Consider the following 27,311-nt stretch of genomic DNA (forward strand, 5'->3'; position numbering starts at 1 on the left):
GGTGGCTATGCGGCTGCCAATGTCACCCTGGATTGTGTCCAGCAATTGGGTGATGGTTGCCCTGTCCAGCCGATATTCTGTCACCAACTGGCCATCAGTCAGGGCCCAGGGTGTTGGCCTGACCCTGGGGATGGCTGGACGCCTTGCAGGTGCTGCTCTCCTCCTCCTTCTCCTCATCCCCACTGCCCCCTTCTCTCCCAGGGCCCTGGCCTGGTTGGCTGGCCTCTGTAGCTCCAGGCGCAGCAGGTAGAAGTCAACATCAAGGCTCCCGGCTCCAAATGGCAGCATGGTGTTGGGGAGGGTGTGTTGTGCATGGGTGGCTCCTTTGTAGGCCTCTAATTTCCATTGGTTCCACCTGGGCCCTTATTGCTGTCTCCTCCCTGCTCCTGCTGGTGTAATGGTGTTGGGGAGGGTGTGTTGTGCATGGGTGGCTCCTTTGTAGGCCTCTGATTTCCATTGGTTCCACCTGGGCCCTTATTGCTGTGGCCTGAATTTTCTGTTACCTCCAGCTTTTTGCTGGAGGTATTTTCGGTGGATTATCTGCCGCTTTTCTGCCGCTAATAGCGCCTACGCTGGACTCGTGATTGCTGATGTTTTAGCGCGAATGGTACCTGGTGCTGTTATGGTCGGCGCTTGTAGAGCCGGCTGTACTTGCGCCGGCTGTAATGGCGCCGGCAGTATTTGGACTCGTGATCCGACGGACCCTTAAAATCGGCAGTAATAGTATTACCGCCGATTTTAAGGGTTACCGCCAAAGTCGTGAGGAGGCCCTATTTGTTTAAAGGGCTCACCATATACTTGTAAGGATGTTGCCGGCATGGGGGGGAGCAGAGGAGTACACCTAGGCGGTTTGGATATGTGCTTTTATTATATGCAAATACCCTTCTACCTCTTGTCTCCTGTGTGCTTATTTCGGTGTGTTATTGAGTGTGCAGTGAAGCAGGGCAGTTGAAGGAGGGAGCAGGACAGACCATTATAACATCCTCTTCCTCACCTGAACCACTGGAACTTGAGTGAGATTCCTTCCTTCTTCCCCTTCTCCTGAAGTTATTTTTATTGTAAAGGTAGGGTCTACCTTGAAGGGAAGCCACTATGCCTGCTGGGGAGCTAGTGGCTCCTTCCCAGAAGCAGCCACAAAAGGGGAAAAAGTCATGGAAGGCAGAACAAAACCGTGGGTGATTTCGTGGGCTGAGCAAGTCTGTCTTCTTTGTTGTAAGAAAAGTTGAGTTGCCACATAGGAATGCTCCGAAATGGTAGGACAGGTTCCTGAATCTGGCAGAGGAGGAATGCTTCCACCCCGGGAAGGGTCGCTGTGAAAGTTCCCAGGAAGAGAAGGTGAGAACTGAAGAAAGCAGTATCCGACCAAATTGGCTGTGGAGGAATAGTCCTTGGACGTGGAGAGAGTGATGAGCAGCACGTAGCAGAGAGCCACGCTGGGTGCCGAAGCATGAGGTATGCGAGGTAATGGCACTGGAACAGGGCAAGAAGGAAGAGAAACCACTGGGAAGTAGGAGTGAGCTGGGGCGACGAGAACAGATAGCAGAGACGGGGAGAAAGGGAGAAGCAGCAGCGCCACAGGGGAGGCACAGCTGGCTGCACCTAACGAGAATATTGTGTTCGAAAGAATGGATACTCCCTGTTTTTTGATATTGGAGGGTCAACTCTATGAAATGGGAGACTATATGAAAAAAGCAATAGTGATAGGTCAACTACCCCTTCCTGGGGAACACAAGACTAGGTCCAAGCTAATCTAGTTTAATTTAAGATTAATCATACCACAACTATTTAGCTTTGAAATAACAAATTCATTTATTTTAATGCATCTTATGCAAGACTTAGAAAAGGGCTCTAAAGAAGTCCTATACACAAAAAAGCTAAAACAACCAAATCTGTGCTAAACACTTATCTAAGTGGTATGATAACACCATACCTTTCATAATGAATAGGAACAAATACAAATAAACCAGAAATAATTAATAAAAAAGGGAAAAGCAGTATAAAATACTATAGACACAATTTAGTTTTTTTCACCAATTTGGGGATCAATGACCTTGGCCCCAACTGCATTCATAAATGCAACAGAGGTCTATATAATCAGTTGTTGATTTATTCATTTACTATAACTCTTTTGCAACCACTCTGTATTATTCTACTATTTGTAGTCCTCAAGGACTAAATGAAGGGGTAGTTGACCTAGCACTATTGGTATTGCCTAGCCAGAATATGGAAGTGAGGGAGACAGGCAGAGGGAAAGGCAGAGGGCGAGGAAAGGAAAACCAAGGCAGCTCGAGGCATGAGCGGAGGGAGTACTAAGCGTCTAACCCGAACAAGGAGGCAAAGTGGGTTGCAACTCGCCGACTGTCGGGAGGAAACTGCATAAGTAGAACTCAGCGGTGGCCTTGTTGGAAAACACTAGACCATGAAATCATGATGAGGAAAGGAACGTGGTGTGCAGAGTTAAGGGAGCTGCAACCTCCACCTGTTCCACAAGTGCCACTTTTTGGGAAGTGTGATAAAAACTTCATCTTTGTCTTTTATTTTTGGAAGAATTTGGGTAGCATATATGTTTTAAAAATGAAGGCATGCTTTTCATGTGTGTACAACTCCATAACATAGAGTTGCTAGTTCACTATCAAACTGGAGCTGGAAAAAGTATTCTACATTTTGTCTAAATTTGGGGTCTTTATAATACATTCATAAAGAGCGATATTCTGATGCACTAATTTGTGTGGCTCTTTCATTATATCTGCCTCCTTTTACTGTAGGAAAGGGTGGAGGAAAATAACATGCTTCTACACTTTTTTCCCATATGCTCATTGGAGAGCCTTTGGCTTGATGCATTTCATATGTTTCTAATGCATCTTCCATGGTTTCTCTGGAGTGTAGTGGGTGAATTGTATACTGGTCTAAAATGTTTCCTGCAGTAACAGGATCTACACGTTCTAATTGGACAGTCTGTGGTGAATCTTGATTAGATTGGTTTCTTTTAGGTTTTCCTCTAGGTTTATATCTTTGTTCTATTCATTGTTTTCTTTGAGGTATTGTAGGGCTTGCCTAACTTTGTTTAAGTCGACTAGTTGTGGCCAAATGATTTTGTCTTTGGTTAGTACACCATTAACTACTGCAATTAATGATAGTTCTATTGCAGAGTTTCTACATTTTCTTTCAAATATACTACGTTGGCACAAATGTCTTTTAGTAACGCAGAGGGGGGAATTTGGCCATTTCCAGTTGTAGGTATATTGTAGCTTGAAAAGGGTGTACTGTTTGGATTATAATGCTCTCATATAAGTTAAGTTGTTGGAGAGCTTTTGGAAGTAGTACGATTTCTAAGTTATTAGGAATAGTATTTGGTTATTGTCTAGTTTTGTATTGCAGTATGTGCAAGCTATTGAGGATTCAGTTATTTTGTATTTATTTTCTGCTGTTAGATATAAAGCTAATTGGAACCATTGGGATTCCTCATTATTTTCTATTTTGTAGGCCACTACTATTTTGTTGCTCTTTTATAAAATATTCTGCAATGACAGACATATACTTTGTCTGCTATGTCAGCAGATGTGTTTTGAAACTTTGATATTTATTTTTTGCATGTGTTCGTAAGGTGGGTGCTGTTTATGAGGTTTTTGCTAATATTTTCAAACGTTACTGAATTTTGTAAGTCAACTTCAGGTCCAAAATATTTGCTTTAGACCTGTTCTATTTCTCAAAGAAGTTCTTTGGCATTGCCATGCAGGAGAATGCTATTTATTTTTTGCAGTTCTAGAGCAGAACATTTTGCATAGTATAGCCTATGCGCAAGATTTTGTATGGCCATATGGTGTGCTGCTAACATTTTGATGTAATGGAATGTGCTTTTGCAAGCAGTTCCTGAAATGTAGGCTAATGAATGTCCTCGCAAGTCCATGGTTTGTAAACTTGTTATTCTACTTTTGCCTTTTTGTTTCACATAGTGATTTAGGAATTCGTACATTACATGTTGAGCTGCACATTGATTTGTATACTGGACGGTTGGGTCTGAAAGTTTGTTGGGGTAGTTTTCTCTATAAAGGTCTCTTTTGCCATAATGGTGTCTCCTACCATTTCATAGCCTCGGCCATTATTGACTATGGCAATTGGGTTGCTTTGTCCTTGTTTGTAAGCATCTTCTTGAAACTATGGTTCTTTGCTGCTTGTGTCAATCCATTTACCGTCACAGAAATTTGAAAAGGTATCTCTGTTGACATTGTGCATGTTAATAAGTACTTTTTGTAATTGATTGATTAATTTAGATAGTGGTTTTATTCTGTTTAATGTTAATATAAATAACGTTCCCATTACTAGAAATGCACTGTCGATTAGAGATTCAAGGATTTGTTTTGTGCTGTAGTTGTTAAGAGTAGTTTGTGACTTTGTAGCTGTTTTTATAAGATTGTTAAGAACTCTATGGTCAAATTTCTTTTGTAAAATCATTTTCTGGATTGCTTTATTGTGGCTACGATAATATTGGTAGATATAGTGTTAAGTTCATTACTCCGGCTCATTTTGTTTGTACATGTGTTTTTACTTTTAGATTTTGTAAGAGGGGCATTCGTTATTTTAGTGGTGGCTGGTTTACTTTTGTTGAGTGAGATTACTAAATGTTTTGTTTTACTGTTTTCTATAAATTGTTTTAGAGGAGAATGACTACACATCGTTTTCTTATCTGCTCAATTGTTTATTGGCATTGTGTTTTGACTGTTGAAAAAAAAAGAAAGTTTGTGCTTGAAAATTGTGGAATGTTTATGCATGTGTGTGTGTGTTTGTGCAATGGGATGATAGCTGTGATTGGGAAGGTTAGAAGAGTAAGAGGCTATACATGTGTGATAGGCTTGGGTTAGTGAGTGAGGGAGTGGTAGTGGGATGGAATAAGTAGGGACATTATGATGTTTTGAGGAAAACACTGAGCGTTATAATTGTGTTATTTACTGGATAGTTATGGGTGTTGTGTGGATTTAATGGAAAAGGGGTGACAACTGGTGTCTATGTGTGCTAATGTCTGTTAGCGATTTTGAATGCAATGAGTTTCAAAGTTGTTGCAATGGAATTAGGACCTTATGTGCATAGGGGTATGGACTATTAAGGAAGTCAATTGTGGCATTGAAGTTGTTGAGAGATGGCTGTGTTGTTCAGTATTAAGGAATGGGCAGTGTTTTGAATAAAGAACAGTGTTTCGATGGGAATCGAAAGAGTGTGAATGTTGCAATATAATGAGTAACAGTGAAAAACAATGTTGGTGGGAAGAACAGAATATTCTAGGCTAATATATAGTGAAAGTGCATTGTTACAATTAGAGCAGTGAACATGCTATACTCATGTGCTTACTTTGTAGGATGTGAAGAGTGTTCTTTCTTCAGTAGCTGTTTTCTTCAATCTACTTTTTTACTGTAATTGTAAAAGAAAGTTCATGGGTATATGTGGTAATTGTGAAGTTATTTTAATAAAATAGTTTGTTATTTATTAAGGTAGTAGAAGTTGATGGGAAAAAGAATTAATAAAGGTGGGTTATGGGTGGTGTAGTAAAGTGTGTTAAGTAATGTTAGAAAAATTGGACTGTGGCTCTTATTAAAAAAAATGGACTGTGGCTCTTATTATGAATGAGCTAGTCTGTAATTAAAGGTACTGGTAAAAAGTTACTGTCAGCTTTTACGGAAAGGCTTACTCTGTGTTTAGTGGTAGGGGCACTCTACTCCGTGCAGGTGTTACCTGCTGGGAGTTGAGGCGGGTACTGGCAGGCTTTACACTGAAGCATCAACATCATTACTAATGGTGCCGGTGCTTCGTTGTTCCCATTCCCATGGAGTCCTATAGGACTGAATGGGAATGGGAACTTAGTGTAATGATGCTGATTGCGATATTTCGTTAGCATTGGCATGTCAGGTGGTTGTCATGGCAATACAGGGTTGATGGCAACACGTCGGCAACCGGTTATTTTACCGACAATCCTGTAATAAGGTCCTATGAGTAGTGTTGTTTGGGACATTATCAGGTGTACGGCAAACATAGGTATGTAAAAAAGATGCACATCTAGGTTATGTTTGTGCTGGTGATTTTATTAAGAGAAGGGCTGTGCTTGTAATGTGTTGCAGTGTTTTTAAAGAATAGGGAATTCGTGTCCCAGTGGTAATGCAATTGCAGATTTTAATTGGAGCACTGTTTGGTGTATTATAGTAGTGATTGGAAAAGAACAGTAGTTTATATGTAAAGAGAAGTGTTGTATATAAGTACTTTGGGCCTGATTAACTGAATTTTTTGCACAATGCAAAGTGATTTTGCACAGCCGAAAAGTGAGTTTGAACTGTCAATAGAAACCCTTATTCATGGAACTGTGACAAGTGTAAAGTCAGTGCAAATAATATTTGCAGTATTAAATGAGTTTGCATTGACTTTGTACTACAAGAATACATTTTGCACAGTACCATGAATAAGTGATTTGTGTTGGCAGCACAAAGTTACTTTTTAGCAGTGGAAAATCACTTTGCACTGTGCACACACAAAATGTGATGAATTGGGCGGTTTGGCAGTCTACACAAATGTGAGAGCAGGTGGAGAATGGTGGCACTGAAAGGGATGTATTGAGAAAGTTTGGAAACTATAATGTTCATATGGAATGAGAAATAGAAAATGGTGTGCATTTAAAAGTGTTTATTTTCAAGAGGATGTTGCTGAAAGTAAAAAAATGCATACGTGCATTTACAGCAGCACTGTGTCTAAGTATTTTGCAAAAGAAAGTAAAAGCTGATGCGAAACATTTTTAAGTGGCCATGGTTTGTGGAACTTTAATATGTTGGCAGTGCATATAAGTAAATGCCACTTGATCTTATCAGTTGCAGAGTGCTGTCATATATGGCATTTGATAGAGTGGTTAAAAAGAGAATATGCTTATCGAGAGGATTATTATAGGGTAAGTGGCAGCAACCCTGTATATATATATTTGTAAAAGTGTTGCAAAAAATACTTTATCAAACATAAGCATAACTGTAGTATGTTGTCGTAGATGCAGATTTTTGTTTAATCTGCAAGTAGATATCTTGGAGTAGTTTCACCGATGTTTTTGACGCAGGTGGCTGTGATTAACAGGAGATATGTACTGTCAGAGTTCAAGCGTGCATCTGAAGTGCTGAACTGAGGTAACAGGGTTAGGTGTAAGGTTTTTGGATGCGTGACTACCAGCTGCCAATGCGGGTATGTTGTAAACATGAAAGTAGAAATGGTGGAAGGTCTGCATTGTGCTATAGGTGTCCACAGTGACTGCGGTAGTCCACGCACATCGGCCATGCCATCCCAGGTTCTTTAATGTTGCCTGCCATGGAAAGAGGACTGTTGGGATTGGCCAATCACATTTTGTGGTCGTTGTTTATAGGAAGACAGGGTACCAGGTGTTGTGTTTATTTTGTTCAATGATGATGGATGATTCTATTGTTATTAAGAACCAGAGTGTGTGGATGGAGGGAGATTGTTGCATGCATTCATTGAAGGTTTATAGTGAATGTTGTGGCATCTCTGGTGGTATTCAATTGCAAGAAGTGGAGTTTTCCTGGTATGCAGATTGTGGGGCAACGTTATTATCATTGTGCGAGAGTATGGCTCACGTTAAACATCCAGACAATATTATTGTGCTCTAGAGAGGGAGCCAAGCACCCCCACCTCAAGTATTGTGCCCACGTTGCCTATATGCTGGAAACCAGAATGTGAAATACGTGCAGTGCCAGTGAAAATACCAATACCAAGGAGAATTCTGGAAGCAAGGTTCCCATTGAGAAAACCATACCTGCATACCCAACAATATGATGGTCATTTGAACGAAATCCCATAAGAAGTGGGAGAAGTGAGTGAACGGGACGAGTGGTGATGTCATACGAAGCAAGGCTGACACACCCAGAAGAGATGCAGTGACAAGAGAACAAAGGCATTCTAGGGTATCAAGAAAGTATCGAAGATAAGTAACAATTCAGGGTTGAAATGAAGATGAAGATGCTAATGTTAAAGTCATTTTACCCATGTACAGATGCAAAGAAACGCAATCAGACAAAGGGGGTCATTCTGAGGTTGGAGCTAAGTTCCAAACCATGGCGGTAACACTTTACCGACATGGATTGCCGCTCCATGCCATTGCGACCCCTCAGACCGTAAATTACGGCACCGTAAAATAGCGTGCCGTAATTTACGGTCTATGGTAGCGCGCGCGACCCTACATGCCGTAATTTACGGTATGACGTTAACCGGAGCTGATTCCAAGTAAGGACCACACGTAAATTACGGCATCCCCAAGGCATAAAGTACCTTACCGGCATGGAGTACATACAGGCATCTCAGAGAAGGAGCAAAGAACCCTGAGCAGTGGTTCCTAGACCCACAGGTGCACACAATCAGAAAGGGTGGACTCAATGCAGTCTGACACAGCCCAAAAGGAGCCCACCCACCGACCACACCCCCTCCCACACCAAGAAGACACCAATTGTAGCAGCATCACCGGAGCCGGAGGCCCTGCATGCAAGGCAGCAACCACAACAACAGCAACAACAACCATCACAGCCACCACCACAGAGGATACACAGGAGGAGAAGGAGGGTGCGACAGGCCCGGCATGCCCCACCAGCGCAGCCACCATTACCACGCCGGCAGCCCCCAATCACTCGCATCAGGGCCTCACCCTTCAACCTCACACCAGAGCAGATCCACACCCTGTACCGCCCTGACCGGGACACCCTCACCACCATAGTGGACCTGACACATGACGACATAGTGAGCCTCATAGAAGTACACACTGCAAAACCTCATGTACTCAAGGTAGTGTTTGCACCCAACCTCCTTGCCACAGGCACATAGCAGCATACAGTGGGGCACATGCATGGCATACCACAGGCCATATTCCCACAGATACTCAACCAAGTGCCGGATGCTCTCCTGAAACACACAAGGAACTACACATCCCTACCCAGGACACCCCAGGAGATATTGGATACATAAGTTGCCTACCATGCACTGGCAGGCATGCCAAATAGCATAGGTGTCCTCGACTGCACCCACGTGGAATTGAACTGCACACATGCAATGGTGGTGGCATATCGCAACTGCAAACAATACCACTCCATTGACGTCCAGATGGTATGAAATGCCATTAAAGACATCACACATTGCGGTGCCCAATACCCCCGATCAAGACATGGACCCCTGGTCCTGCGCAAACCCACACTACCACGCTAGATGAAGCAACATGCTGGACAACGTGCCTGGCTGCCTGGTGAGTCACCTGATTGGGCCATGGCAGCGCATTGGTGCCATGATTGGGGTGGATGCATACCCCAACTTGGTGGGAAAGGGGGGGTGCACACTACACCTGCGAGGGAATGTCAACGCCAGTGCACGATGTGCACCCCACAGAACACAGTGCCCCAAGGCAATCAACATGGCACATGACTGCCTAACCTCACAGCGATGCCAGAATGTAGAAAACACAACATCAATCGTCCGACAGGTAACCTGGCCCAATACCACAACACAAGCAACACTCATCTGCGGACCACACACACTGTAAGGGCATCCAGGACCATGCACCGCATATGCACTATCTCGCAGCCTCCTGCATCCCACCACACAAGACAGACGTCCCCGGGAGTGTATAGAAGTGAGCCCAACAGGGATACCGCAGCGTGTCCCTGGTTCCACACACCCATAGCAGTGGTGCAAGTCACCATGGTACTGATCAGTGCAGCAAGACAAGTATGCTACTGACTACAGTCAACACCCCCTGCCACAAATTCACGCAGAATCCAACACATCAATGATTACAGGCCAACACTGCTGCACGCATATACGGTGCACGTGCAACAAGATGTGGGTGCACGCCATGAGCCATCTGGAATAAGCTACCCCCTCCATCATTCCATGGCACAGGCCACATAGCCGGGCCATGGATGGGGTTGATGCAACCAGGGACATGTGTGTATGGCCAGGTATCACCAGCTGCCAAGCAAGACCGCTACAGTTCCCCACCATCAATGTACAAACACTTACCTTCATCCCCCTTCAATGCAGGTGATGGTGGCTACCCTTGGAAGCCGTGGCTCATGACCGCTATCCGCAACCCACAGAACAGGCATGAGGAGGACTACAAACGAGCCCATACCCGTACACGGGTGGCCATAGAGCAGACATTTGGCCTGTTGAAGGCAACATTTCGTTGCCACAGCCGTTTGGGTGGAGCACTCATCAACAGCCACGTGAAGGTTGTCAGGATCACCATGGCATGTGTAAAGCTGCACAATACGTGCATCCGTCGGAACATGCCACTGCCCCCTGACCTGGAACTGCTACCGCCAGATGATGATGAGGGGGTGGAGTAAGATTTGGCAGGACAGCATCACGGTGCAGATGCACAGGAGGGATGTGCCGTGTGGCAATCATTGATTGGACAATATTACTGACACTCAAGCCAGCTGAGGGTGTCAGGATGACAGGGCATCGGGCACTGGTTGTGGGGATACATGTACACCATGAACTGTGAGTCATTAGAAGACACATGCACATTGAACAATGTCCACTCTGATATTTGTATGCACAACCAGTGTATTGTATTAATAGGTTCCAAAGTGAACAACACCACCACCACCCTCACCCCCCTCCTCCCAACTCCCATACACACCCTCACCCTCCTCCCCCCAACTCCCATACACACCCTCACCCCCATCCCCCCAACTCCGCAACACTAGTCCCGTGTAGCACAATGAGTCCACAGGTGCCAGCATTGCCTATTCATCCATGCTCCCAGGGCCCGGGGGGGGCATGTTCCTGCGCCGCTGGGAACGCAGCTAGCGGCGCACCGAGCTTGCCGGGGTGGGGCGACTGGTTGAGGGGGTGTCCTCCTGCTGAGTCACATGGATGGGATGTGCTGCCACAAGGGCGTCTGCAATGTGTCCAAGAACCTCACACACACGGTTGGTGCCTTCCGTGAACACCTGACGCATTTGCCTGAGCTCATCCATCAACTCCAACCTGCCCTGGCGATATTGCTCATTGAACTCGGTAATGAGGGCAGTGAGCTGTCCTGCACGTAGTGCATCCTGGGATGGCGTATCATCCCTGCAGGGGATTGGGGCAGCATGCCCTGACAGGGCCTCAAATGGGGTACTGGGCGCGGGATCTGCGTCTCCCGGTGCATCTCCACGTGCACTTCGCACTGGTGTGTCACCCTCCTCTGTGTCACTGCATGACACCTGGGGGACATTGCAGGGCTCGGGGGTGTGTACAGTGGGGTAGTATTCCTCCTCTGACGCCCCACAAATTGACAAGGGGCTGTCCACGATTTGCAGAGGGGCCGTTGCTGCCACCTCCCCAGAGATGCTGGAATCCTCAGACCGTGGTGTGGCGATATTTGCAGGCGCAGGTGCAGTGAGGGTTGGGAGTGGTGCAACCTCAATGTGCCTCTGAGGTGCTGTGGTGGTTTGGCCTGGCCAGTACGCATTGGTCCCTGCCTTTGGCACTGGATGTGGTGGGACGGCTTCTCTCTGGCTCATCGCCCTCATGCTCACTGCCTGTGGGTGTAGAACAAAGGTACAACATGAGTGGTTGTGTGGGACGCTAATGTCATTGATGGCAGCATTTACATATCAGTCATTTTGGGTTGGTGGCATTTTGGCCGTTACTCCATCACTGGATTGTACGCATGTGTCGGATATGTACGCAGGTGTGGGAGTCACTAATCCTGGCCTGGTCATGTGCAGTCTGACTCGCACACTGCCAAGCCTGCTGCACAGTGTGCTTATTGGGATGTGCCAGTTACTGCACTATGGTTGGTGGGCATTATGTGGTGGGACTTGTCCCTTGGTGGCAGTTGTCTTGCCATTATCAGAATGGGAGGACCGCAGTATGACAGGGTGCATTGGACGGGGCTTGGAGGTGTATTCACCATGCATTTGCCATTGGCGGTGTTGACTTTGGACACTCACCTGCATCAGCGGACGACGGAGCCCCACACTCCATTTCTCCGACGCCCTCGATTGCTTCTGTGCCGATCAATGCAGCGCATGTCTCCTCCCATGGCGCTAGTTTCAATGGTGAGCTTGGTCCACCTCCAGTTTGCAGTGCCTGGCTGCGATTGGCTAAGAGGAGGCTCCGCACCTTCAAACGCAAATCTCCCACTTTTTGCGGCAGTCCCTGGGGGTGCATGGGGTGGTGCCTACCGCGCTCACCCTTTGGGCAAGTTCTGCCCATATTTGTTTTTTCCAGGCCACTGGCTCTCGGCGCATGTCGCTACTGAACACGACATCTGCGTGTTCCTCCAGGTGGCCCACCATGGCCTGCAGCTCCTCGGGGTTGAAGCGGTGCTTGCGGAGGCGGTCCTCTGACTTCTTAGGTGCTTTGGCCATGGCTGGAGGTAGTGTGGGCCTTTTCCAAGGTTCACGTTCGTCCCAGGGTTGCTGCCTGGAGAGGATGGCAATGGATTGTGTTTTTAAAGATGGCCGCCGCGCTCCTTCCCGTTCCTGTGCAATGATGTAATTTCCGTATCCGTAAATTGGCGGTGACCGTAATTTACGGTTATCGTAAATTACGGTCACCGCTAATTACGGTCTGCAAGGCTTCGATGGCGGTGTTGGTAAATACGTCTCGCTTCATGCCGGTAAGGGATTTAACGGGGCCTTTAGCGGTATGCCGCTAGGGTATTTACTGGCATGACGGAAAGCTCGTTCCCGTGAGGTCGGAATAGCCTGTAAATAGCGGCGTGGTGCCAGATCGGACTCGCTCTTTCCGCCATGCCGGTAAATTCCGATACTTACCGCCGACCTCGGAATGAGGCCCAACGTATTCTTGAGGCTAGCTAGATAGTGAATACATTGTGCCATGCACATACACATAATTTTAGCTCAGCTGGACCAGAAAAAGAAAGGCTTTTCCAGTGTGTTGCAGCTGAAAAGCAATCAAATTACAGAGGGGAATCAAAGAAGGGTGAGGCTGGACAAGCCCCAAGAAGCCTAAGCCACTCTGGGCCAGAATAATCAGACAGTAGCTACAAACGTGCAAAAGAAAAAAACCCTGCTCAGAAGACGGGCACGAGAATATTGAAGACGTCAGAGATTCAGTAAATAATAGTATTTTAAATACACAAACAGCTCAAAACCATGGACTTCAGTCACGTGGATGGCTAAAAATGGTAATCGTGATGAGCTACGCCTACACAAGGAGACAGAGCATGCTACACTCCCTTTTATTCTCAGGCATGAAGAACAATCTCAAGGCCAATTTTCAAATGGCTAATTAACTGGCAGTTATCAGTGTGATGATGGATAGTAGGCTAATTGGTAGGAAGCTATGGTGAAGAACAACCCACCAGCACCTGGAAAGCCAGCCTGCATGCTGCTGGCGTATGTGGAAAAATACTGACGTATGTAAGGTGCCAACCAATTATGGAGGGCCACGTAGTAAAGAGGCCTATAATTTGTGCAACCAATGGGATGTTGTGTATTCAATGAGGTTCATAGTGACCTGTTTGAGGGGAAGGCTTAGTTGCCCCATCTGATACTAGAGACCGTACCACTCTCTTAGACAAGTATGGAACGAATATCTAGATGTGCCCCTAATCCTATCACTGTCTCCAATAGCTGTTTTAGTTTTCTATGTAGGATGATGTCAGCAACCACGTAGGATGATGTCAGCAATTATGAGTTTTTACTATATAAGATGCTTTTTTATAAGATTTGTTGAGCGAGAGTGAGAAGATCAAACAAATTATCTATGTTCGCTGTAACTCCCTGTTTTAGACAATTGCAAATAAAACTGCTTTGATTTGCCAACTTCCTGAGTTAATCTGATTATTGATGTTTCAGTATATTCTGCATCCACATCCATCTCAAAGTATTGCTACCTCATCTTAAATGGCTGGGTATAGAACCCCGGTCCAGTGCATAGTGGAGGGACCACTTTGGCTATGTGACTGCTGTATCATTGTAGCTTGCATCAATGATTTCTTGAAAAGCCTAATGGAACTGTTGCCGAATGTGCAGATTATCTTTTCTGCATTTAATACAAGGAAGATATGTAGATGTCCAATTGCATCCAGTCCAGACATGGAAAAGGCTAGGAGGCTTGTTCTTAAAGGTGTATGGGGCCCTCATTCCAACCCAGGTGGTAAATTCCCTACTTTACCACCATGGTGTAAACTCTGTTCACACCATGGTGGATGGCGGATTTACCGCCCCATTCCAAGGTGAGTGGGGCGGTAAATCCCCAATCCCCATTTACCCTCCCCCATTCCCATTTTTACCCCATAGGCCATAATGGGAGTGGGAAGGCGCTAATTACGGCACCGTAAATTATGGTGCCGTAATTAGCGCCAAGGACGCTTAGCGCCTTGGTACTTAACGCCTGCTAAAAGCAGGCGTTAAGGTGGAAATCAGGCGTTAAGGGTTAACGGCGCCGACGGCGCCTTTAAACCCTTAACGCCTGGGTTGGAATGAGGGCCTTTGCCTTTTGATATGCTTCAGCCATGGCCTCTTTTGAGAATGAAAATATCATGTTGGATGATGTAAATACTTTTTGGAGCAATGGAGTGAATTTAAATGATGTTGGGAATCACATTTTTGTTTGCAATGTTAAACATTCTTGAAAAAGTTCAAATGAACAACTTAAATGGTGAAATGTGGAGTTTATAGGAAAGCATTTGTTAGTAGGTGTAAGATATAAAAATTAGGGGAAAAACGTTGAAATCAAAAAAATAAAAAAGGCTCCTTTAAAAGCCACCATTGTAGAATACATTTTTAAATTTGAGTGTAATCCTCTGCACCCCCCCTTAATCGACATGCTGTCTGCTGACACCGAAGTAGTCAGCGGATACCGCACGTGCCATCCGGGTCCTTTGTGGATGACTGGCATGGAAAGGGGACTGCAGAGACTGCGGGCAGTCGAGATGTCTGCAGACACGGGGGATGAACCAATCAGGTTTCTTGGCTGTGGTCTACAGGAAGACTGGCTAGTGGGAGATTCTTGGATTAATTGGCTGAAGGTGTATTATTGAGCACTGTGGATTATCTGAGAATCTTGGATTACAACAAGTAGAAGTTTCATGGTATGGCATTCATGGAATGAAGTGGGTGGAATTGTTCCAGTTCTGTGAGAGAATGGTTATTTTAAAGCTTCCGGACATCATTGGTGTTCACTGTGGAGGCAATGGTTTGGGCTAGGTCACTGGAATTTCTTTACGGTTTGACATAAAGGATACATTTGGGAAGTTGATGGAAATGTTTCTACGTTCGAAAATTGTTTTTTCATGGATTGCTCAGAGACAAATGTGGAAGCGTTCACATTTATTTTGTCCTCAAATTGAAAAAACAAGGTGCAATGATGACAAAGCTGAATGTACCTTTTTGCAGGTTGTTGGCATGACGTCTTTTGATAATGCAAATATCAAATGTGATAGTGTCAACATTTTTCGAAGATATGGAGTGCATCTGACTGATGTTGGCAATCAGCTCCTTTTTGAAAATGTTCAAAATGCATTGAAGCAGTTTTTTGTGAACACATTACACAGCCACGTTAGTGGCTGTGTAGTTATGGTTACGTTGCTAATCCCATAAGAAGAACACTTTTTGGGCGTCTTAGTTGCAAAGTTTGGTGAGGTTTGGTCCAGGGGAGGCAAAGTTATAGGGGGGGTCCAAAATGTATTTATTTCCCATAGACTGAATGGGGAAAAAAAATTCTCACGCCTGCAACCCAAACCGCTGCACGGATTTTCACCAAATTTGCGGCAGGAGCAGCGGCTTGGTCCCAAAAGGGTGCTTTTATAAATTTAGTAAAAATCCCTCCAGTAGTTTTTTTTTTAAATGACCAAAAAGTAGGTCATAAAAAATTTGTGATATCTATGTCCGTTCTGCGGACACACTTCCCTGTTCGCTCGGCGGACAGGACACCGAATGGCTAATCGGCTTGCGTCATGTCCGCGGACATGCGACATGTTCGCTGATTGGATGGTGAAGAGCGTGAAGTGCGTCAGATTTTTGGAAATGCCCACCATCTTGAATTCGTGGACATCGGCCAATGTCTGCGGACATCGCAGCAAAAACATATTAAAAAACACAACATTCCACTTGTCAAATTTATCAAATAATCTCTGAGGAGGTGAGGGGTGATGAGGATGGGATGGGATATGGCTGCAAGAAGCAAAAAAAACAGGTGTTTTTTGCCGCAAAGGTCTGCAAACAGTTTGGATATTCATGAACAGTCCTGTGAAAGTGCGCGGACACCTCAGCATTACAGGGTTGGTGAAATGCAGTTCTTGGATGGCTTATAACTTTGGCGCCACTTAATGGAACTGCATGAAATTGTGCATGTATATTTCTGACCTGATTCTGGGCGAGTATGCAAAGTGTGGTGGGATTCTGTCATGAGGGGGCAAAATTAGAAGAGGGTCCCAAAAAAATGTAACAGCTTATAAATAAGGTGCCATTCGACGAATCTATACTTCATTTGGCAAACTGATAAAAGATCTAGATATACACATTTTTGCAAAGTTTGGTGGGATTCTGTCAAGGGGGAGCAAAATTAGATGGGGGTCCCAAAATATTGTAAAGGCTTATCAATGTGGTGCCATTTGACACATCTACACAAAGGTTTGCAAAAAGATTAAAGATCTAGATATAGATGTTTTCGTAAACTCTGAATGTATTTTGTCAAGTGGGGGCTAGGTTATATGACGATTGTATGTGCATACATTTGACACTTTTGAAAAAAAAAAATACATTTTTGATGTCATCTTTGATGTCCTGGGTGTTAGTCTTAGCAGTGCACTGTGGTGGAGCCAGTTATGGTTGCTTAGCTTACCATAACTGGTGAATTTCAGTGGTTTTTCGGTTTTACTTGGAACTATAACGGCCCTTTAACAAAGTTTTTTCAGTGAATTTCAAAGGTTTTTATTAGTGCAACTTAACCATAATGTACCCTTAACAAAGTTTTTCATTGAATACAATATGCAATCAATGATTTGCCCCTTCCTTACATATAAACCACTGCTCTTTTCCAACCACTAGTATAATACACCAAACAGTGCTCCAACTACAATCTGCAATTGCATTACCACTAGGACACTGATTCCCTATTCTTTAAAAACACTGCAACACATTACAAGCACGGGCCCTCCCTTAATAAAATCACCAGGACAAACATAACCTAGATGTGCATCTTTTTTACATACCTATGTTTGCCGTACACCTGATAATGTCCCAAACAACACTACTCATAGGACCTTATAATGGGATTGTCAGTAAAATAACCGGTAGCCGACGTGTTGCCATAAACCCTGTATTGCCATGACAACCACCTGACATGCCAATGCTAACGAAATATCGCGATCAGGATCATTACACTAAGTTCCCATTCCCATTCAGTCCTATAGGACTCCATGGGAATGGGAACAACGAAGCACCGGCACCATTAGTAATGATGTTGATGCTTCAGTGTAAAGCCTGCCAGTACCCGCCTCAACTCCCAGCAGGTAACACCTGCAAGGAGTAGAGTGCCCCTACCACTAAACACAGAGTAAGCCTTTCCAGAAAAGCTGACAGTAACTTTTTACCAGTACCTTTAATTAGAGACTAGCTCATTCATAATAAGAGCCATAGTCCAATTTTTCTAAGAACATACTTAGCATACTTTACTACACCACCCATAGCCATAGTCCTTCTCTCTCATCAGAGTCCTTCTCCTTGTTCACAGACTTCCCCTCATACCTATCTTTTGTAAGATCCTTCTTTCATCGTGGCCCCCCTTCATCGCAGTGCCTCTATTTTATTGCAGTCCTTTATGACCCTCCTTCTACTTCACCACACTCCTTTGTCACAGTCTTACTCATTTGCCAGAGCCCTTCATCATAGTCCTTCTCGAGCAGCATAATATGTGTACTTTGTACACATATTATGTTCAGTCCTTCTCCTTTTTAATAGTTGTTCTCCTTCATCATAGTCTAACTTTCAAGGGCCCCCCTCGTTATCAATTAATTTATTTTATCTTCATTCCCCCTATATATTTCCCTCTTTTTCAGATCCTCTCTGTCTCCTTGTCTCACATTCCCACTTGCTTGCTATCCCTTTTTCTCAACAGTAAATGCCATTTCAATACAACATCATACAAACACATCATAGAAATATAAACTTAAAATATAACACATAGGCCCTCATTACAACCTTGGCGGAGGACCATGGTGCTATTAGCAGGCGTTAAACACCAACCCGCAAAAGGACACTTGTAATCAGGCGTTAAGGGTTAACAGCGCCGACGGCGCCGTTAAACCCTTAACGCCTGAGTTGTAATGAGGGCCATAGACCTAATCCATAAAATAAGACATAATCTTACTAATTTAGGAGCAATAACAAAGACAAATTCCATAAAACAATTTCTACATCCCTTTCACACAGCTCTCCCTGTTTTTGTCTCATCAACACCGAGAAATCTAGGGAGCAAGGGCCCCTCGGGCCCCTTTTCTTTCATGCAGGAATACTCCGTATTAGAAAGTCTCTTTAAAGGGTTTTAATATTGTATGACTTAAAAAGGCATAATAGCCCCTTCGATCTCCAGCTGCAATAAAACAGGCTTAAGATTAAGAAGTGTGCCAAGGTCCCAACTATGTTAATATCACATTCGTATAGTCATGCCCTAGGTCCTTTTCTCCAGTTACCACTTGCATACCCCATATCGTGACAGAGAAAATCATATTCTGCAAGGGAGACAGATGCCCGCCCCAAATCATAAAGAATGCAGCTAGTGACCTAGCCCTGTTCATCTCTAAGATCATCAACGCCTTCTTCAAAACAAACACAGTGCCTAACAACCTTAAAGAATCTTGGGTTCTACAGCTGCTAAAAAAAAACACTAGACCCCTCTATCCCAACTAACTATAGACCCATTACTACAGTCCCCTTCTTACTTAAAATAATAGACAGAGTAGCTTACCTTCAAATTCAGGACTACCTTGAAGCTAACCACCTATTAGGATCACTTCAATCTGGCTTCCGCCCTCTATATGGTACAGAAACGGCCTTAATTGACCTGAAGACCCAAATCGACGAGTTGAAGGAATATGGGAAAACAGCTATGCTACTCTTCCTTGACCTATATGCAGCCTTCGATCTGGTGAATCACACAGTCTTCTGCCATCCCCTCAGGTAAGCTGCCCATTTCTCAAGTGATGCCATAACTTGGGTCCAGTCCTTTCTAGCAAACCGCACAATGAAAGTCTTCTCCCCCTCAGCCTCTGCTGACCCTATACAAACGTCCTGTGGTGTACCACAGGGATCCTGTGTCTCACCTACTATGCATAACATCTTTACTAAGCCCCTGTTCGTTAAGTTGGACAGACTGGGTGTCACCTACACAAGCTATGCAGATTGCACCCAGATCCTCATCCCTAGGTCAGCCATGAAATCTCATACAAGCACACAAACCTAAAATGTCTTTCATTGTAAGTTGGTATACTCCAGCTTCTGGGTTAGCTCATAGACAGATTCAATATGCAATGGGAAAAATGGAAATACATCCGTGGTAGTCACACGACAGTCTCTTGATTAAGGTAACTATGAAAAGAGGCTTCTAAGGAAAGAATTTCTAGCTAAAATAACTGTGGCATATGGTGCATAATCACTGACTCTAGCATAATAAATAGCCATAGGGAATGACTTCCATTAATAGATATAAAGGGCATGTGCAGGAGAACCCCCCAAATTTCCTTTTGAACCTCAGAGCCTCAAAGGCAGATTGACCAAATGGGTTTCCACTCTTTATCCCTACTCTTTATTACTTTCCACTTGCAGACAACCCCCTTTCTTAAAGAATTCGAAGCAGGTACAAAGCCAGTTAAAGTGAGTGTCATGGGCTTACCTTGCATGCCCACTTGGTGGCTGTGGAACACCTGGCGTTTGTGCCGCCATTAGAATGTGCCTTGCTTTACTCTCCACTTCCTGGTTGCTCATTCTAGTCTTTTCTGTCTTCTCTCTTCTTTTCTGTATGTAGTCACGCCCCTTTCTGCCGATCGGCGGGTTGCAACTTCTTAGCTTTTCTGCCTCTGGGTTTCCACACAAGTGCTTGTTTTACGGTTTCCTGCCTTTACTATGTTTTTCCTCCCGGTCTCTTTTTCAGTTCTCACTGCATGCCCTTTCTCCAGTTCCGCTCTGGTTTCTCTCTTTCTCCATTCCTTGTTTGCGCCTCCTGGTTTTGCCCATGGTATCTTGGTCTTTTCCTTTTTTCTCTTTTCCTGCCTTTCCTTTTTCCTCCAACTTGGGATATTTATTTTCCCCTGTTCTTGCCTTCTTCCTGCTGCTGCTGTTTACTCTCCTGCCGCTTTGTGGTACTCTGTCTGCCCTGGCGCTTCGGCACTGCTAGTTCCTGATCCTGGTAACTCCCCCTCCTGTCAGCTGCTCCGCTTACCTCGCAGCCACTGAACGTGGAGTATGCAGCCCTTTGATGTTCTGTTCCTCCGTTCCCAGCTGGATACTTGCAGATCGGAAAATCTACTTACCGCAAGGACACATCTCATCTATTCACGGTCCACTCTTGCTTGGCAATACATCCCTGTGATAGTGTTGCTTCTACTGGATCTACAAGAGAGGTTTTTTTTAGTGTTGGGCTTTTTTCCTCTCACTGGCGCTCTAGGGAGGGGGTCCTTTGCCCGTCCTGTCTGATAAGGCGGCAGAGTGGCTTCCACCCGTGGGAGGATGTGCCTCTTCAAAAAGAAAACGCCTCAGATGACACAGGTGAGCATAATTGTATGTATTTATTTATTTATTACATTTGATTATACGCCCAAACCCAGGGGTATCGCGGCGTGGGTTACATGGTTAGAAGGAATGCTTATCTGATACATAGACAAAATCGCAGGTAAAATTAACAGTGGCTTTTCTGATTCAATGAAAATGGTATTACGTAGTTGTCTGGGTTGCAAAGTCGTCAGGATACATAAAACAACTCGAAAGGTAGGAATAACAACAGCTTATCTTTTTCCAGAGTCCATACAGATGGCTCAGTTATGTTGCAGCATAAATTGCAAAACAGAAGTGGTTCTCGGGTACTTTTGTCTGTGCGTGAAGAGTTTACAACAGTTAGAATGTGTTAATAGGCAGGTTTTTAACACGTTCTTAAAGCAAGGGTGGGTGGACTCGTTGCTAATGTTCTGTGGGAGCAAGTTCCAGATTAATGGTGCTGCTACAGGAAAACTGACTCCCCCCACCCTGGAGTTCTTGAAATGGGGGATGTGTAGGCAGGTGCTAGAGCTAGATCTTAGTGATCTAGATTTAGTTTTGAGGGAGAAGCACTGATTGAGGTAGGTAGGAGCCTCTTTATTAATGCATTTATGTTGGTAGTGTGAGTTTTGAGCACATTTCTTGCTTGTATAGGTAGCCAGTACACCTCTCTCCTGGTCTGCGAAATGTGATCCTTTTTTTTTAAATCCAAGTGCTGCTCTTAGGGCTTTGTTTTGCAAATGTTGCAGTTTAGCTAGATTCTTCTTAGTGGTACCTAGCAGGAGTATGTTACAATAGTCTAACTTTGATAGAATGAGGGCTATTCCTAGTGTGATACAGTTCTGTGGAGTGAGAAATTGTCTACTAAGGGCAATAAGTTTGCCCGTATAGGCAGTGGAGGATGCAAGAGAGTTGATTTGTTTGTTCATAGTGAGATTAGAGTCCAAGTACGCTCCTAGTGTTTTGACCTGACTTGATATTGAAATGGAAGTGCTGTCTATGACAATGTAGGTATAGTCAAGGTGCAAACTTTTCAATTGAGCTGGACAACCTATGATGAGGATCTCCATCTTTTCGCCGCTGAGGGATAGGCTGTTTATAGCCATCAAATTGTGTATGAGGGATCACATTTTATTCATAAGGATGGAATCTTACTTGTGATTACCGGTGAAATTTGTATAAATGACTCCCATGACATCTAAGGCGTCGAAGAGGAGTTTAGTGTAGGCATTGTATAGTGTGGGGGAGAGACACAAAGCTTGGTATAGGAATTGCCCGCCTGCTCGCCAATGGCTACTCTAGATGTGGATAGAAATTATTTGATCAAGGCAGTCGCCTCAGTTGAGAAGTGAACATTTTAAGATAGTGCTGAGCAAAGGTTGTCATGATCCACCAGATCAATCATGGCAGACAAATCAAGTAGGAGGAGGATACATAGTTTCCCTGAATCTCGAATGGCATCCATCTGTTTTTTAGATCTAGGAGAGCTGTTTCTGTACTGTGTTTAGGGCAAAACCAGATTGTCTGTCGCCGTACAGATGATTGTTCTCGAGATGTGCTTGAACTTGGGTGCATGCAATTTTGTTGATGATTTTTAGGAGGAAGGGTACCGTGGTTATGGGTCTGTAATTTGTGGAGATGGTGGGACCCATGGTTGTTTTTTTCAGAAGAGAAGTGACCCATGCTTCTTTAATATCTGTGGAGACAGAGTTAGTACTAAATGAGTCGTTTACGAATTTGGTGATAATGGGTGCTAGGGAGGGGGCACAGAGTTTGACTAGTTTAACAGGGAACTATCTCCTTTGCAATTAGATGGTTTTAGGGAGGCGAAGGTCTTAAGAACTTGGTCTTGAGAGACCATAGCAAAGTTGAACTGGGTAACCGTAGCATTAGTATCAGCTGTATGGATGGGAGGGGGTCCTCGGATGTGACATCAAAAATTTTTCTTTTCATTGAAATGTTCTCTTGCATAGAGCTGATTTTGGAGGTTAAGCGTTCTGGATGGTTGTGCACCAAACTTTACAGCATTTATGGGGTTAGATGGTGGAATGGGTGATTCCATTCTCTGATAATGGAGAATAGTTCTTTACTATTGGATGTGGCATTGTTGATGCACATGCTCAAGGTGTTTGCCTTGTGGCTAATGATTGCAAGTTTGCAGTTTTTGGTGGCTGACCATAGCTTATTATTGGATTCACTTGAGGTTTTTTTTTTTTGTTAGATGCTCTAGTGCTCTTTTGCTTCTTGTAATAGTGATGAGTTCTTCGTTGAACCAGAAGTTGCTTCTTTTAGTGGATCTGGGGATTGCGTGGGGCTACTTCATCGATGGCTGATTTTAAGCAGGCATGGTAGATAAGGGAAATGCTGTCAGGATTATTGGTTGTTATAGGCTGTGTCTAGAGTAGTTTGGCCAGGACAAGAACCAAGTTGTCTAATGTGAGTTTGCACATGTTTCTCACCATAATGGGGATGGGTGATGGTGAGTGTGTGTATTGAGCTTCCGGTATTGATATGTTGAAGCAAACTAGATGGTGGTCTGACCAAGAGACATCTGTGATGCTTTCCAAGGAGAGATTGATATTTAAGGTTAGTATCCAATCTGGGATTCTGCCTTTAGTATGGGTGGGCGCATTGACGATATGGCTGAACTGCTTACAATTTCTTGTAATGCTGTGTGGAACACTGTGGCTTTGTGGTCTCTTGGGTCATTAAAGCCTGATTAATATCTCCTAGTATGATGAATTTGGTGTTGGGTTTGAGGAGGGGAGTAATAAGCAAAGGTATGTCTATGTCTGGGTGGTTTGAGGTGTTTTTTGCTCTATGAATGAAGAGGAAGTGATGGTTGTTTTTGGGTCAGTGGAAAGTTTTAGAGAGAGAATCTTGTATCCACAGATTATGTCTGTTTTGCATGCTGTGAACTGCAGTGAAGTTTTAGCGATAATCGCTACTCCTCTCATAGCGTCTGCACGGTTGGTTCTTAGGATGGTGCAGTTGGTGGAATGGCTAGCGTCAGTAAAGTACCTGAGGCTAGATGGAGTAATAACAATATTCTCCTGTTGCTGCAAACAATAGTTATTAAGCAGTACATGCCTTCCTACAGATATTCGGAAAATACAAAGGGGCTCGAACTAGTAGACAAAGATAAGGATGACAGAATGCACAAGTGATTTTTTAACTTGGTTTCAATTCCCAAGATTTTTTTTTTTAAATTTATGCAAGCAAAGAAGCTATGTCTAAAAAACATATTAAACAATTCCTACAACACTATGGCCCATTCACTTTTCCATTCGTTCACATTCATGCTATTCTCATCAATCTCTCATTCCACAAATCAATCTTTGAAAAAACAGTCTGTATATAAAAAATGGTTCAACATCTGTTATATCTCCATGTGATTATAATTCATTGTAAACCATCCCCACAAATTTGGGGTATCACAACAGTCTGTGTTCTCTTATTCCCACAGATTCACGTCGACACGTGTTTCAGTTGCTCTCTGCGAGCATCACCATTAATACTCTCTCTGTACGGCAACCTTCTTCAGGACAAAACAACCCATTTTTCAGGTAAATATATTGGCATGGGCCAAGCCATCTCCTATCCACTGGAATCAGGAGGGGCAGGATATAGTATTCAGTTTCAGTACATCTTGGTTGGAACCTCGAGGATGATTGTCCTCTGATTCAAAAATGGAAACAGCCACGATTTACAATGGAAAATCCACAGACGGCGAGAATCAGACCCATGAGCTTGTGAAAATCCAACCACTAGATGAACTAAAAACAAGGTGTTGAAAGAAGGGAAGCTTTGGTACTAGAAGCCACTTCCTCCACCGAAAAAAGTGCTCAAAAACAAATCAACATTGTAAATCGTAAATCGTGGCCAATATATGTGCCTGAAAAATGGGTTGTTTTGTCCTGAAGAAGGTTGCCGTACAGAGAGAGTATTAATGGTGATGCTCGCAGGGAGCAACTGAAACACGTGTCGACGTGAATCTGTGGGAATAAGAGAACACAGACTGATACCCCAAATTTGTGGGGATAGTTTACAATGAATTATAATCACATGGAGATATAACAGATGTTGAACTGTTTTTTATATACAGACCATTTTTTCAAAGATTGATTTGTGGAATGAGAGATTGATGAGAATAGCATGAATGTGAACGAATAGAAAAGTGAATGGGCCATAGTGTTGTAGGAATTGTTTAATATGTTTTTTAGACATAGCTTCTCTGCTTGAATAAATTAAATAAAAAATAAAAAATCTTGGGAATTGAAACCAAGTTAAAAAATCACTTGTGCATTCCGTCATCCTTATCTTTGTCTACTAGTTCGAGCCCCTTTGTATTTTCTGATTGATTGACCTGTAGAACTAGGGACGTTAAAACAGGTACCCCTTCTATTTTTGCTTCCTACAGATATTGTCACATATCAATTATATTGTGTATGTCAGAGTGGATAGGCCTAGTTCTGGACCGATATTGAAAGGATTTTTAGGAGTTTCACCTTTCCATTGACCGTTTTTTTTATAGTCCATGTAATTGGGACTTACAGGTTTCTTGTACCCTTGATGATGACATACTGGTTGGTACAGAAATCAAAAGTATGCTATAGAGCTACAAAGAAGGATATGTAAGATTTGGGGATCATGCCTAAGCTCCTGATTTCAAAAGTTAGAAGTATTTAGTAAGCCAGCAGTAGGTGACAACTAACCTGGTAATAATCGCATGGTCACCAGTGCTTCAGCTTGCATATTCTTTGAGCTGTGCTCATTCTTTCTTGGTCAAATACAAATGCATGCATATGAATGTAAAATGCAATGAACAACTGCAGAAGCGAAAGCAATTGGTTTGCCAATGCTAATGACTATATTCCAATGGGACTACATTGATCATTGTTATTTTTAGTGAGCTGCGTGTGGTTTTAATAACATATTAATTTGCAATGGGCTTGACAATGACCATCTCTCCATAGAAATTGAAGAAGGTGTCTGCACCATACTGCACCGCACTGCTGATGACCCCAATACCTTCATGTTGTTTAAGATGAAGTTGGGTGTCACCTGTATGCATCTGAAAACCAACATCAAATGTTTCTAGAATCCATGCCTATGGTGTCACATAAATACTGGCAAAAAAGTGAAGCACTAAGATGAAAAGCAGAGGTCCACCTTCACTTGATGAGAGTCATCAATGAAAAAATATGTGAACTATTTCAATGACATACCTTTAACACATTCAGACTTTTCACATGATTGAGTAGGATGGTGTGGCCCTATCTGGCAAAAAGAGGCAACACATCAAGTAAATTAAAGTAAGTTCACAGGAAAAAACAAATGTTGTTTGGCTTGGACCAATTCTTCCTATAATGTGCAGATGTTTACTGGAACCAACTCCCACTATGTGTTTGAGGATCAGCTACTAGCCAATGGTGTTGATCCATATCAAAGCCTGAAAACTATTGCACTCATAAAGCTCATTTGATATCATCTTAGAAAAGATTCAGTGCCTCATGTGTGTCTGAACTTTGGCAGCATTGTATGCCAGTGTAAAAACATGTTCATGCTTTTGTGCCCAAACATGAGCATGCTGGCTGTTTCAATATATGTGAGTTTCTCCACGTAAGCACATATCCATATTTGTCTTTGCCCAGAATGCTTCTAATGATATTATAAGAAAGCATTTCCATGATTACTGCACCAGTGTAGGCTTGTATCACCAAACAAGAAAACGTTATCATGTTGTCTTTGCACAATAGTGCCAGTAAAAATGCTATGCCACTGTAAGAAAACATATCCATGATGGCTGCACTGATGTAGGCTAGTATTTCCATGTAGGAACACTTATCATGTTGACTTGCCCATAATGACAGTAAAAATGTTATGGCCTCTGTAAGAACATATGTCCATGTTAACTGCAGCAATGTAGGCCAGTATACACACCCAGTGTATGCATATAATAACACACATGTTGGATTTTCCCATAATGCCAGTAGAAATGTTATGCCACTGCAAGAAAACATATCCACACTGGAAATACCAATGTAGCCAGTATCTCCAATAAGACCATTTTTCATGTTGCCATTGCCCATAATACCAATACAAATGATAGGTCCTTACTGGCTGCAGCAATGTAACCAGTATCCTGAAATAAGAACACTCAGCATGTTGGTTTTGCCCATTATGCCATAAAAAACCTTCAAATATTAAACGTTCACTTTTGGAAAAGGGAGCCCCAAGATTCCCTCCCCCAATTAGAAGCTCTCCTCTGCTGGCCTGCATGCATTCACATCCATAAACATTCACCCACGTATGCACCCATATGATACAACATCCATACTGCACTCCCATTCACCTACGCTAAAACATATACAATGCACTCTCATTCACATGTGCACACATTCACAGACACAACTCCCCACATGTATCCATACTAACATATATGCATACATGCATGCATACACATGCTAAATATTTCTCTGTTCCTGCACAATGCCTTAGCTCCAACTCAGTGCTCTCATTGTCACCACTCATGCTGCCTGGATGGATACAGCTCCCATGCACCCAGCAGGCATT

The sequence above is a fragment of the Ambystoma mexicanum genome, chromosome 2p (assembly GCF_040938575.1).
Source record: "Ambystoma mexicanum isolate Mex_15411 chromosome 2p, UKY_AmexF1_1, whole genome shotgun sequence".
NCBI lineage: Eukaryota > Metazoa > Chordata > Amphibia > Caudata > Ambystomatidae > Ambystoma > Ambystoma mexicanum.